Below are 12,167 nucleotides of genomic sequence, written 5' to 3' on the forward strand. Positions count from 1 at the left end.
TAGTTCTCCACTTAGCGGTTCTTTCAAAAGTTGGGCCACACACCTCTTGGAAAGATCGAGTTACTTTGGCCTAGCCTTCGATTGGTCTGGAGAAGCAATCGGCATTCCTAGCTGATGAATCAAATGATTCTGAAAGGAACGGTGAAAAGTGCGGATCCTGTTTCAGTCTTTAGACTGAAACAGGATCCGCACTATTCACCTGTCCCACAAAGGCGCACTTCTCATGTCTGGCGCTAGTCCAACAAACCCAGGACTGACAGAGGCCCTGCACTTGCCACCCCAGAAAAATATCTCATCTCCAAAGAGGGATTCTTCCGCTACCGGTTGAAAAGGGCTCCCGTTCTTGAAACAGTGGTGAAAAAACGGTGAAATAATACTGAAAACAATCCTATCTTCCAGGCTCCTGTGCCAGCTATGGGAAATAGCAAGTTACCTGGGCCTCAGCAGAGGTTTCTCTGCAAAAAGCATCATAGGCTTCAGGATGCAGAGACCGACCTCATGACTATTACGCGGCCAAACGCCATGGAAATGGCAAATAATTACCAACACACTGGTCATTTCAAAGTGTCTGGATGAAATCTGAAGCACGATCCACACTTTTCCCATCTCACGCAAATATGCACTTTCCAACTCTGGAGGTAAACAAATCAAAGGCAGGGCTGACAGAAGCCCCGCACTTACACCCCACCCAGAAATCTCAACTACCAGGCAGGATTCTTATGCTAATGCGAGAAAACTGCTCCGGTTCTGAAAATATTGCTGAAACCACAACAGAATAATACTTAAAAGAACACTTTCTTGGTAGTCTCTAGGACCAACTATTGGAAATGCCAAGATTACTGGGCCTCAGCCTGTTTCGTCTGTGAAAACTCTGGTATGCTTAAGGATGCAGAGACCAACCTTAGGACAATTACGGTGAAAAGTGCTTAGGAAAAATACCAAATAGTTCTCCACTTAGCGGTTCTTTCAAAAGTTGGGCCACACACCTCTTGGAAAGATCGAGTTACTTTGGCCTAGCCTTCGATTGGTCTGGAGAAGCAATCGGCATTCCTAGCTGATGAATCAAATGATTCTGAAAGGAACGGTGAAAAGTGCGGATCCTGTTTCAGTCTTTAGACTGAAACAGGATCCGCACTATTCACCTGTCCCACAAAGGCGCACTTCTCATGTCTGGCGCTAGTCCAACAAACCCAGGACTGACAGAGGCCCTGCACTTGCCACCCCAGAAAAATATCTCATCTCCAAAGAAGGATTCTTCCGCTACCGGTTGAAAAGGGCTCCCGTTCTTGAAACAGTGGTGAAAAAATGGTGAAATAATACTGAAAACAATCCTATCTTCCAAGGCTCCTGTGCCAGCTATGGGAAATAGCAAGTTACCTGGGCCTCAGCAGAGGTTTCTCTGCAAAAAGCATCATAGGCTTCAGGATGCAGAGTCCGACCTCATCACTATTACGGTGCCAAATGCCATGGAAATGGCAAATAATTACCAACACATTGGTCATTTCAAAGTGTCAGGATGAAATCTGAAGCACGATCCACACTTTTCCCATCTCATGCAACTATGCACTTTCCAACTCTGGAGGTAAACAAATCAAAGGCAGGGCTGACAGAAGCCCCGCACTTACACCCCACCCAGAAATCTCAACTACCAGGCAGGATTCTTATGCTAATGCGAGAACCCTGCTCCGGTTCTGAAAATAATGCTGAAACCACAACAGAATAATACTTAAAAGAACACTTTCTTGGTAGTCTCTAGGACCAACTATTGGAAATGCCAAGATTAATGGGCCTCAGCCTGTTTCGCCTGTGAAAACTCTGGTATGCTTAAGGATGCAGAGACCAACCTTAGGACAATTACGGTGAAAAGTGCTTAGGAAAAATACCAAATAGTTCTCCACTTAGCGGTTCTTTCAAAAGTTGGGCCACACACCTCTTGGAAAGATCGAGTTACTTTGGCCTAGCCTTCGATTGGTCTGGAGAAGCAATCGGCATTCCTAGCTGATGAATCAAATGATTCTGAAAGGAACGGTGAAAAGTGCGGATCCTGTTTCAGTCTTTAGACTGAAACAGGATCCGCACTATTCACCTGTCCCACAAAGGCGCACTTCTCATGTCTGGCGCTAGTCCAACAAACCCAGGACTGACAGAGGCCCTGCACTTGCCACCCCAGAAAAATATCTCATCTCCAAAGAGGGATTCTTCCGCTACCGGTTGAAAAGGGCTCCCGTTCTTGAAACAGTGGTGAAAAAACGGTGAAATAATACTGAAAACAATCCTATCTTCCAGGCTCCTGTGCCAGCTATGGGAAATAGCAAGTTACCTGGGCCTCAGCAGAGGTTTCTCTGCAAAAAGCATCATAGGCTTCAGGATGCAGAGACCGACCTCATGACTATTACGGGGCCAAACGCCATGGAAATGGCAAATAATTACCAACACACTGGTCATTTCAAAGTGTCTGGATGAAATCTGAAGCACGATCCACACTTTTCCCATCGCACGCAAATATGCACTTTCCAACTCTGGAGGTAAACAAATCAAAGGCAGGGCTGACAGAAGCCCCGCACCTACACCCCACCCAGAAATCTCAACTACCAGGCAGGATTCTTATGCTAATGCGAGAACCCTGCTCGGGTTCTGAAAATAATGCTGAAACCACAACAGAATAATACTTAAAAGAACACTTTCTTTGTAGTCTCTAGGACCAACTATTGGAAATGCCAAGATTAATGGGCCTCAGCCTGTTTCGTCTGTGAAAACTCTGGTATGCTTAAGGATGCAGAGACCAACCTTAGGACAATTACGGTGAAAAGTGCTTAGGAAAAATACCAAATAGTTCTCCACTTAGCAGTTCTTTCCAAAGTTGGGCCACACACCTCTTGGAAAGATCGAGTTACTTTGGCCTAGCCTTCGATTGGTCTTTAGAAGCAATCGGCATTCCTAGCTGATGAATCAAATGATTCTGAAAGGAACGGTGAAAAGTGCGGATCCTGTTTCAGTCTTTAGACTGAAACAGGATCCGCACTATTCACCTGTCCCACAAAGGCGCACTTCTCATGTCTGGCGCTAGTCCAACAAACCCAGGACTGACAGAGGCCCTGCACTTGCCACCCCAGAAAAATATCTCATCTCCAAAGAAGGATTCTTCCGCTACCGGTTGAAAAGGGCTCCCGTTCTTGAAACAGTGGTGAAAAAACGGTGAAATAATACTGAAAACAATCCTATCTTCCAAGGCTCCTGTGCCAGCTATGGGAAATAGCAAGTTACCTGGGCCTCAGCAGAGGTTTCTCTGCAAAAAGCATCATAGGCTTCAGGATGCAGAGACCGACCTCATGACTATTACGGGGCCAAACGCCATGGAAATGGCAAATAATTACCAACACACTGGTCATTTCAAAGTGTCTGGATGAAATCTGAAGCACGATCCACACTTTTCCCATCTCACGCAAATATGCACTTTCCAACTCTGGAGGTAAACAAATCAAAGGCAGGGCTCACAGAAGCCCCGCACCTACACCCCACCCAGAAATCTCAACTACCAGGCAGGATTCTTATGCTAATGCGAGAACCCTGCTCCGGTTCTGAAAATAATGCTGAAACCACAACAGAATAATACTTAAAAGAACACTTTCTTGGTAGTCTCTAGGACCAACTATTGGAAATGCCAAGATTAATGGGCCTCAGCCTGTTTCGTCTGTGAAAACTCTGGTATGCTTAAGGATGCAGAGACCAACCTTAGGACAATTACGGTGAAAAGTGCTTAGGAAAAATACCAAATAGTTCTCCACTTAGCGGTTCTTTCAAAAGTTGGGCCACACACCTCTTGGAAAGATCGAGTTACTTTGGCCTAGCCTTCGATTGGTCTGGAGAAGCAATCGGCATTCCTAGCTGATGAATCAAATGATTCTGAAAGGAACGGTGAAAAGTGCGGATCCTGTTTCAGTCTTTAGACTGAAACAGGATCCGCACTATTCACCTGTCCCACAAAGGCGCACTTCTCATGTCTGGCGCTAGTCCAACAAACCCAGGACTGACAGAGGCCCTGCACTTGCCACCCCAGAAAAATATCTCATCTCCAAAGAGGGATTCTTCCGCTACCGGTTGAAAAGGGCTCCCGTTCTTGAAACAGTGGTGAAAAAACGGTGAAATAATACTGAAAACAATCCTATCTTCCAGGCTCCTGTGCCAGCTATGGGAAATAGCAAGTTACCTGGGCCTCAGCAGAGGTTTCTCTGCAAAAAGCATCATAGGCTTCAGGATGCAGAGACCGACCTCATGACTATTACGGGGCCAAACGCCATGGAAATGGCAAATAATTACCAACACACTGGTCATTTCAAAGTGTCTGGATGAAATCTGAAGCACGATCCACACTTTTCCCATCGCACGCAAATATGCACTTTCCAACTCTGGAGGTAAACAAATCAAAGGCAGGGCTGACAGAAGCCCCGCACCTACACCCCACCCAGAAATCTCAACTACCAGGCAGGATTCTTATGCTAATGCGAGAACCCTGCTCGGGTTCTGAAAATAATGCTGAAACCACAACAGAATAATACTTAAAAGAACACTTTCTTTGTAGTCTCTAGGACCAACTATTGGAAATGCCAAGATTAATGGGCCTCAGCCTGTTTCGTCTGTGAAAACTCTGGTATGCTTAAGGATGCAGAGACCAACCTTAGGACAATTACGGTGAAAAGTGCTTAGGAAAAATACCAAATAGTTCTTCACTTAGCAGTTCTTTCCAAAGTTGGGCCACACACCTCTTGGAAAGATCGAGTTACTTTGGCCTAGCCTTCGATTGGTCTTTAGAAGCAATCGGCATTCCTAGCTGATGAATCAAATGATTCTGAAAGGAACGGTGAAAAGTGCGGATCCTGTTTCAGTCTTTAGACTGAAACAGGATCCGCACTATTCACCTGTCCCACAAAGGCGCACTTCTCATGTCTGGCGCTAGTCCAACAAACCCAGGACTGACAGAGGCCCTGCACTTGCCACCCCAGAAAAATATCTCATCTCCAAAGAAGGATTCTTCCGCTACCGGTTGAAAAGGGCTCCCGTTCTTGAAACAGTGGTGAAAAAACGGTGAAATAATACTGAAAACAATCCTATCTTCCAAGGCTCCTGTGCCAGCTATGGGAAATAGCAAGTTACCTGGGCCTCAGCAGAGGTTTCTCTGCAAAAAGCATCATAGGCTTCAGGATGCAGAGACCGACCTCATGACTATTACGGGGCCAAACGCCATGGAAATGGCAAATAATTACCAACACACTGGTCATTTCAAAGTGTCTGGATGAAATCTGAAGCACGATCCACACTTTTCCCATCTCACGCAAATATGCACTTTCCAACTCTGGAGGTAAACAAATCAAAGGCAGGGCTCACAGAAGCCCCGCACCTACACCCCACCCAGAAATCTCAACTACCAGGCAGGATTCTTATGCTAATGCGAGAACCCTGCTCCGGTTCTGAAAATAATGCTGAAACCACAACAGAATAATACTTAAAAGAACACTTTCTTGGTAGTCTCTAGGACCAACTATTGGAAATGCCAAGATTAATGGGCCTCAGCCTGTTTCGTCTGTGAAAACTCTGGTATGCTTAAGGATGCAGAGACCAACCTTAGGACAATTACGGTGAAAAGTGCTTAGGAAAAATACCAAATAGTTCTCCACTTAGTGGTTCTTTCAAAAGTTGGGCCACACACCTCTTGGAAAGATCGAGTTACTTTGGCCTAGCCTTCGATTGGTCTGGAGAAGCAATCGGCATTCCTAGCTGATGAATCAAATGATTCTGAAAGGAACGGTGAAAAGTGCGGATCCTGTTTCAGTCTTTAGACTGAAACAGGATCCGCACTATTCACCTGTCCCACAAAGGCGCACTTCTCATGTCTGGCGCTAGTCCAACAAACCCAGGACTGACAGAGGCCCTGCACTTGCCACCCCAGAAAAATATCTCATCTCCAAACAAGGATTCTTCCGCTACCGGTTGAAAAGGGCTCCCGTTCTTGAAACAGTGGTGAAAAAACGGTGAAATAATACTGAAAACAATCCTATCTTCCAAGGATCCTGTGCCAGCTGTGGGAAATAGCAAGTTACCTGGGCCTCAGCAGAGGTTTCTCTGCAAAAAGCATCATAGGCTTCAGGATGCAGAGACCGACCTCATGACTATTACGGGGCCAAACGCCATGGAAATGGCAAATAATTACCAACACACTGGTCATTTCAAAGTGTCTGGATGAAATCTGAAGCACGATCCACACTTTTCCCATCTCACGCAAATATGCACTTTCCAACTCTGGAGGTAAACAAATCAAAGGCAGGGCTGACAGAAGCCCCGCACTTACACCCCACCCAGAAATCTCAACTACCAGGCAGGATTCTTATGCTAATGCGAGAACCCTGCTCCGGTTGTGAAAATAGTGCTGAAACCACAACAGAATAATACTTAAAAGAACACTTTCTTGGTAGTCTCTAGGACCAACTATTGGAAATGCCAAGATTAATGGGCCTCAGCCTGTTTCGTTTGTGAAAACTCTGGTATGCTTAAGGATGCAGAGACCAACCTTAGGACAATTACGGTGAAAAGTGCTTAGGAAAAATACCAAATAGTTCTCCACTTAGCGGTTCTTTCAAAAGTTGGGCCACACACCTCTTGGAAAGATCGAGTTACTTTGGGCTAGCCTTCGATTGGTCTGGAGAAGCAATCGGCATTCCTAGCTGATGAATCAAATGATTCTGAAAGGAACGGTGAAAAGTGCGGATCCTGTTTCAGTCTTTAGACTGAAACAGGATCCGCACTATTCACCTGTCCCACAAAGGCGCACTTCTCATGTCTGGCGCTAGTCCAACAAACCCAGGACTGACAGAGGCCCTGCACTTGCCACCCCAGAAAAATATCTCATCTCCAAAGAAGGATTCTTCCGCTACCGGTTGAAAAGGGCTCCCGTTCTTGAAACAGTGGTGAAAAAATGGTGAAATAATACTGAAAACAATCCTATCTTCCAAGGCTCCTGTGCCAGCTATGGGAAATAGCAAGTTACCTGGGCCTCAGCAGAGGTTTCTCTGCAAAAAGCATCATAGGCTTCAGGATGCAGAGACCGACCTCATGACTATTACGGGGCCAAACGCCATGGAAATGGCAAATAATTACCAACACACTGGTCATTTCAAAGTGTCTGGATGAAATCTGAAGCACGATCCACACTTTTCCCATCTCACGCAAATATGCACTTTCCAACTCTGGAGGTAAACAAATCAAAGGCAGGGCTGACAGAAGCCCCGCACTTACACCCCACCCAGAAATCTCAACTACCAGGCAGGATTCTTATGCTAATGCGAGAACCCTGCTCCGGTTCTGAAAATAATGCTGAAACCACAACAGAATAATACTTAAAAGAACACTTTCTTGGTAGTCTCTAGGACCAACTATTGGAAATGCCAAGATTAATGGGCCTCAGCCTGTTTCGCCTGTGAAAACTCTGGTATGCTTAAGGATGCAGAGACCAACCTTAGGACAATTACGGTGAAAAGTGCTTAGGAAAAATACCAAATAGTTCTCCACTTAGCGGTTCTTTCAAAAGTTGGGCCACACACCTCTTGGAAAGATTGAGTTACTTTGGCCTAGCCTTCGATTGGTCTGGAGAAGCAATCGGCATTCCTAGCTGATGAATCAAATGATTCTGAAAGGAACGGTGAAAAGTGCGGATCCTGTTTCAGTCTTTAGACTGAAACAGGATCCGCACTATTCACCTGTCCCACAAAGGCGCACTTCTCATGTCTGGCGCTAGTCCAACAAACCCAGGACTGACAGAGGCCCTGCACTTGCCACCCCAGAAAAATATCTCATCTCCAAAGAGGGATTCTTCCGCTACCGGTTGAAAAGGGCTCCCGTTCTTGAAACAGTGGTGAAAAAACGGTGAAATAATACTGAAAACAATCCTATCTTCCAGGCTCCTGTGCCAGCTATGGGAAATAGCAAGTTACCTGGGCCTCAGCAGAGGTTTCTCTGCAAAAAGCATCATAGGCTTCAGGATGCAGAGACCGACCTCATGACTATTACGGGGCCAAACGCCATGGAAATGGCAAATAATTACCAACACACTGGTCATTTCAAAGTGTCTGGATGAAATCTGAAGCACGATCCACACTTTTCCCATCGCACGCAAATATGCACTTTCCAACTCTGGAGGTAAACAAATCAAAGGCAGGGCTGACAGAAGCCCCGCACCTACACCCCACCCAGAAATCTCAACTACCAGGCAGGATTCTTATGCTAATGCGAGAACCCTGCTCCGGTTCTGAAAATAATGCTGAAACCACAACAGAATAATACTTAAAAGAACACTTTCTTTGTAGTCTCTAGGACCAACTATTGGAAATGCCAAGATTAATGGGCCTCAGCCTGTTTCGTCTGTGAAAACTCTGGTATGCTTAAGGATGCAGAGACCAACCTTAGGACAATTACGGTGAAAAGTGCTTAGGAAAAATACCAAATAGTTCTCCACTTAGCAGTTCTTTCCAAAGTTGGGCCACACACCTCTTGGAAAGATCGAGTTACTTTGGCCTAGCCTTCGATTGGTCTTTAGAAGCAATCGGCATTCCTAGCTGATGAATCAAATGATTCTGAAAGGAACGGTGAAAAGTGCGGATCCTGTTTCAGTCTTTAGACTGAAACAGGATCCGCACTATTCACCTGTCCCACAAAGGCGCACTTCTCATGTCTGGCGCTAGTCCAACAAACCCAGGACTGACAGAGGCCCTGCACTTGCCACCCCAGAAAAATATCTCATCTCCAAAGAAGGATTCTTCCGCTACCGGTTGAAAAGGGCTCCCGTTCTTGAAACAGTGGTGAAAAAACGGTGAAATAATACTGAAAACAATCCTATCTTCCAAGGCTCCTGTGCCAGCTATGGGAAATAGCAAGTTACCTGGGCCTCAGCAGAGGTTTCTCTGCAAAAAGCATCATAGGCTTCAGGATGCAGAGACCGACCTCATGACTATTACGGGGCCAAACGCCATGGAAATGGCAAATAATTACCAACACACTGGTCATTTCAAAGTGTCTGGATGAAATCTGAAGCACGATCCACACTTTTCCCATCTCACGCAAATATGCACTTTCCAACTCTGGAGGTAAACAAATCAAAGGCAGGGCTCACAGAAGCCCCGCACCTACACCCCACCCAGAAATCTCAACTACCAGGCAGGATTCTTATGCTAATGCGAGAACCCTGCTCCGGTTCTGAAAATAATGCTGAAACCACAACAGAATAATACTTAAAAGAACACTTTCTTGGTAGTCTCTAGGACCAACTATTGGAAATGCCAAGATTAATGGGCCTCAGCCTGTTTCGTCTGTGAAAACTCTGGTATGCTTAAGGATGCAGAGACCAACCTTAGGACAATTACGGTGAAAAGTGCTTAGGAAAAATACCAAATAGTTCTCCACTTAGTGGTTCTTTCAAAAGTTGGGCCACACACCTCTTGGAAAGATCGAGTTACTTTGGCCTAGCCTTCGATTGGTCTGGAGAAGCAATCGGCATTCCTAGCTGATGAATCAAATGATTCTGAAAGGAACGGTGAAAAGTGCGGATCCTGTTTCAGTCTTTAGACTGAAACAGGATCCGCACTATTCACCTGTCCCACAAAGGCGCACTTCTCATGTCTGGCGCTAGTCCAACAAACCCAGGACTGACAGAGGCCCTGCACTTGCCACCCCAGAAAAATATCTCATCTCCAAACAAGGATTCTTCCGCTACCGGTTGAAAAGGGCTCCCGTTCTTGAAACAGTGGTGAAAAAACGGTGAAATAATACTGAAAACAATCCTATCTTCCAAGGATCCTGTGCCAGCTGTGGGAAATAGCAAGTTACCTGGGCCTCAGCAGAGGTTTCTCTGCAAAAAGCATCATAGGCTTCAGGATGCAGAGACCGACCTCATGACTATTACGGGGCCAAACGCCATGGAAATGGCAAATAATTACCAACACACTGGTCATTTCAAAGTGTCTGGATGAAATCTGAAGCACGATCCACACTTTTCCCATCTCACGCAAATATGCACTTTCCAACTCTGGAGGTAAACAAATCAAAGGCAGGGCTGACAGAAGCCCCGCACTTACACCCCACCCAGAAATCTCAACTACCAGGCAGGATTCTTATGCTAATGCGAGAACCCTGCTCCGGTTGTGAAAATAGTGCTGAAACCACAACAGAATAATACTTAAAAGAACACTTTCTTGGTAGTCTCTAGGACCAACTATTGGAAATGCCAAGATTAATGGGCCTCAGCCTGTTTCGTTTGTGAAAACTCTGGTATGCTTAAGGATGCAGAGACCAACCTTAGGACAATTACGGTGAAAAGTGCTTAGGAAAAATACCAAATAGTTCTCCACTTAGCGGTTCTTTCAAAAGTTGGGCCACACACCTCTTGGAAAGATCGAGTTACTTTGGGCTAGCCTTCGATTGGTCTGGAGAAGCAATCGGCATTCCTAGCTGATGAATCAAATGATTCTGAAAGGAACGGTGAAAAGTGCGGATCCTGTTTCAGTCTTTAGACTGAAACAGGATCCGCACTATTCACCTGTCCCACAAAGGCGCACTTCTCATGTCTGGCGCTAGTCCAACAAACCCAGGACTGACAGAGGCCCTGCACTTGCCACCCCAGAAAAATATCTCATCTCCAAAGAGGGATTCTTCCGCTACCGGTTGAAAAGGGCTCCCGTTCTTGAAACAGTGGTGAAAAAACGGTGAAATAATACTGAAAACAATCCTATCTTCCAGCCTCCTGTGCCAGCTATGGGAAATAGCAAGTTACCTGGGCCTCAGCAGAGGTTTCTCTGCAAAAAGCATCATAGGCTTCAGGATGCAGAGACCGACCTCATGACTATTACGGGGCCAAACGCCATGGAAATGGCAAATAATTACCAACACACTGGTCATTTCAAAGTGTCTGGATGAAATCTGAAGCACGATCCACACTTTTCCCATCTCACGCAAATATGCACTTTCCAACTCTGGAGGTAAACAAATCAAAGGCAGGGCTGACAGAAGCCCCGCACCTACACCCCACCCAGAAATCTCAACTACCAGGCAGGATTCTTATGCTAATGCGAGAAAACTGCTCCGGTTCTGAAAATAGTGCTGAAACCACAACAGAATAATACTTAAAAGAACACTTTCTTGGTAGTCTCTAGGACCAACTATTGGAAATGCCAAGATTACTGGGCCTCAGCCTGTTTCGTCTGTGAAAACTCTGGTATGCTTAAGGATGCAGAGACCAACCTTAGGACAATTACGGTGAAAAGTGCTTAGGAAAAATACCAAATAGTTCTCCACTTAGCGGTTCTTTCAAAAGTTGGGCCACACACCTCTTGGAAAGATCGAGTTACTTTGGCCTAGCCTTCGATTGGTCTGGAGAAGCAATCGGCATTCCTAGCTGATGAATCAAATGATTCTGAAAGGAACGGTGAAAAGTGCGGATCCTGTTTCAGTCTTTAGACTGAAACAGGATCCGCACTATTCACCTGTCCCACAAAGGCGCACTTCTCATGTCTGGCGCTAGTCCAACAAACCCAGGACTGACAGAGGCCCTGCACTTGCCACCCCAGAAAAATATCTCATCTCCAAAGAAGGATTCTTCCGCTACCGGTTGAAAAGGGCTCCCGTTCTTGAAACAGTGGTGAAAAAATGGTGAAATAATACTGAAAACAATCCTATCTTCCAAGGCTCCTGTGCCAGCTATGGGAAATAGCAAGTTACCTGGGCCTCAGCAGAGGTTTCTCTGCAAAAAGCATCATAGGCTTCAGGATGCAGAGTCCGACCTCATCACTATTACGGTGCCAAATGCCATGGAAATGGCAAATAATTACCAACACATTGGTCATTTCAAAGTGTCAGGATGAAATCTGAAGCACGATCCACACTTTTCCCATCTCATGCAACTATGCACTTTCCAACTCTGGAGGTAAACAAATCAAAGGCAGGGCTGACAGAAGCCCCGCACTTACACCCCACCCAGAAATCTCAACTACCAGGCAGGATTCTTATGCTAATGCGAGAACCCTGCTCCGGTTCTGAAAATAATGCTGAAACCACAACAGAATAATACTTAAAAGAACACTTTCTTGGTAGTCTCTAGGACCAACTATTGGAAATGCCAAGATTAATGG

Source organism: Lemur catta, chromosome 3 (assembly GCF_020740605.2).
Source record: "Lemur catta isolate mLemCat1 chromosome 3, mLemCat1.pri, whole genome shotgun sequence".
In the NCBI taxonomy this organism is placed as follows: domain Eukaryota; kingdom Metazoa; phylum Chordata; class Mammalia; order Primates; family Lemuridae; genus Lemur; species Lemur catta.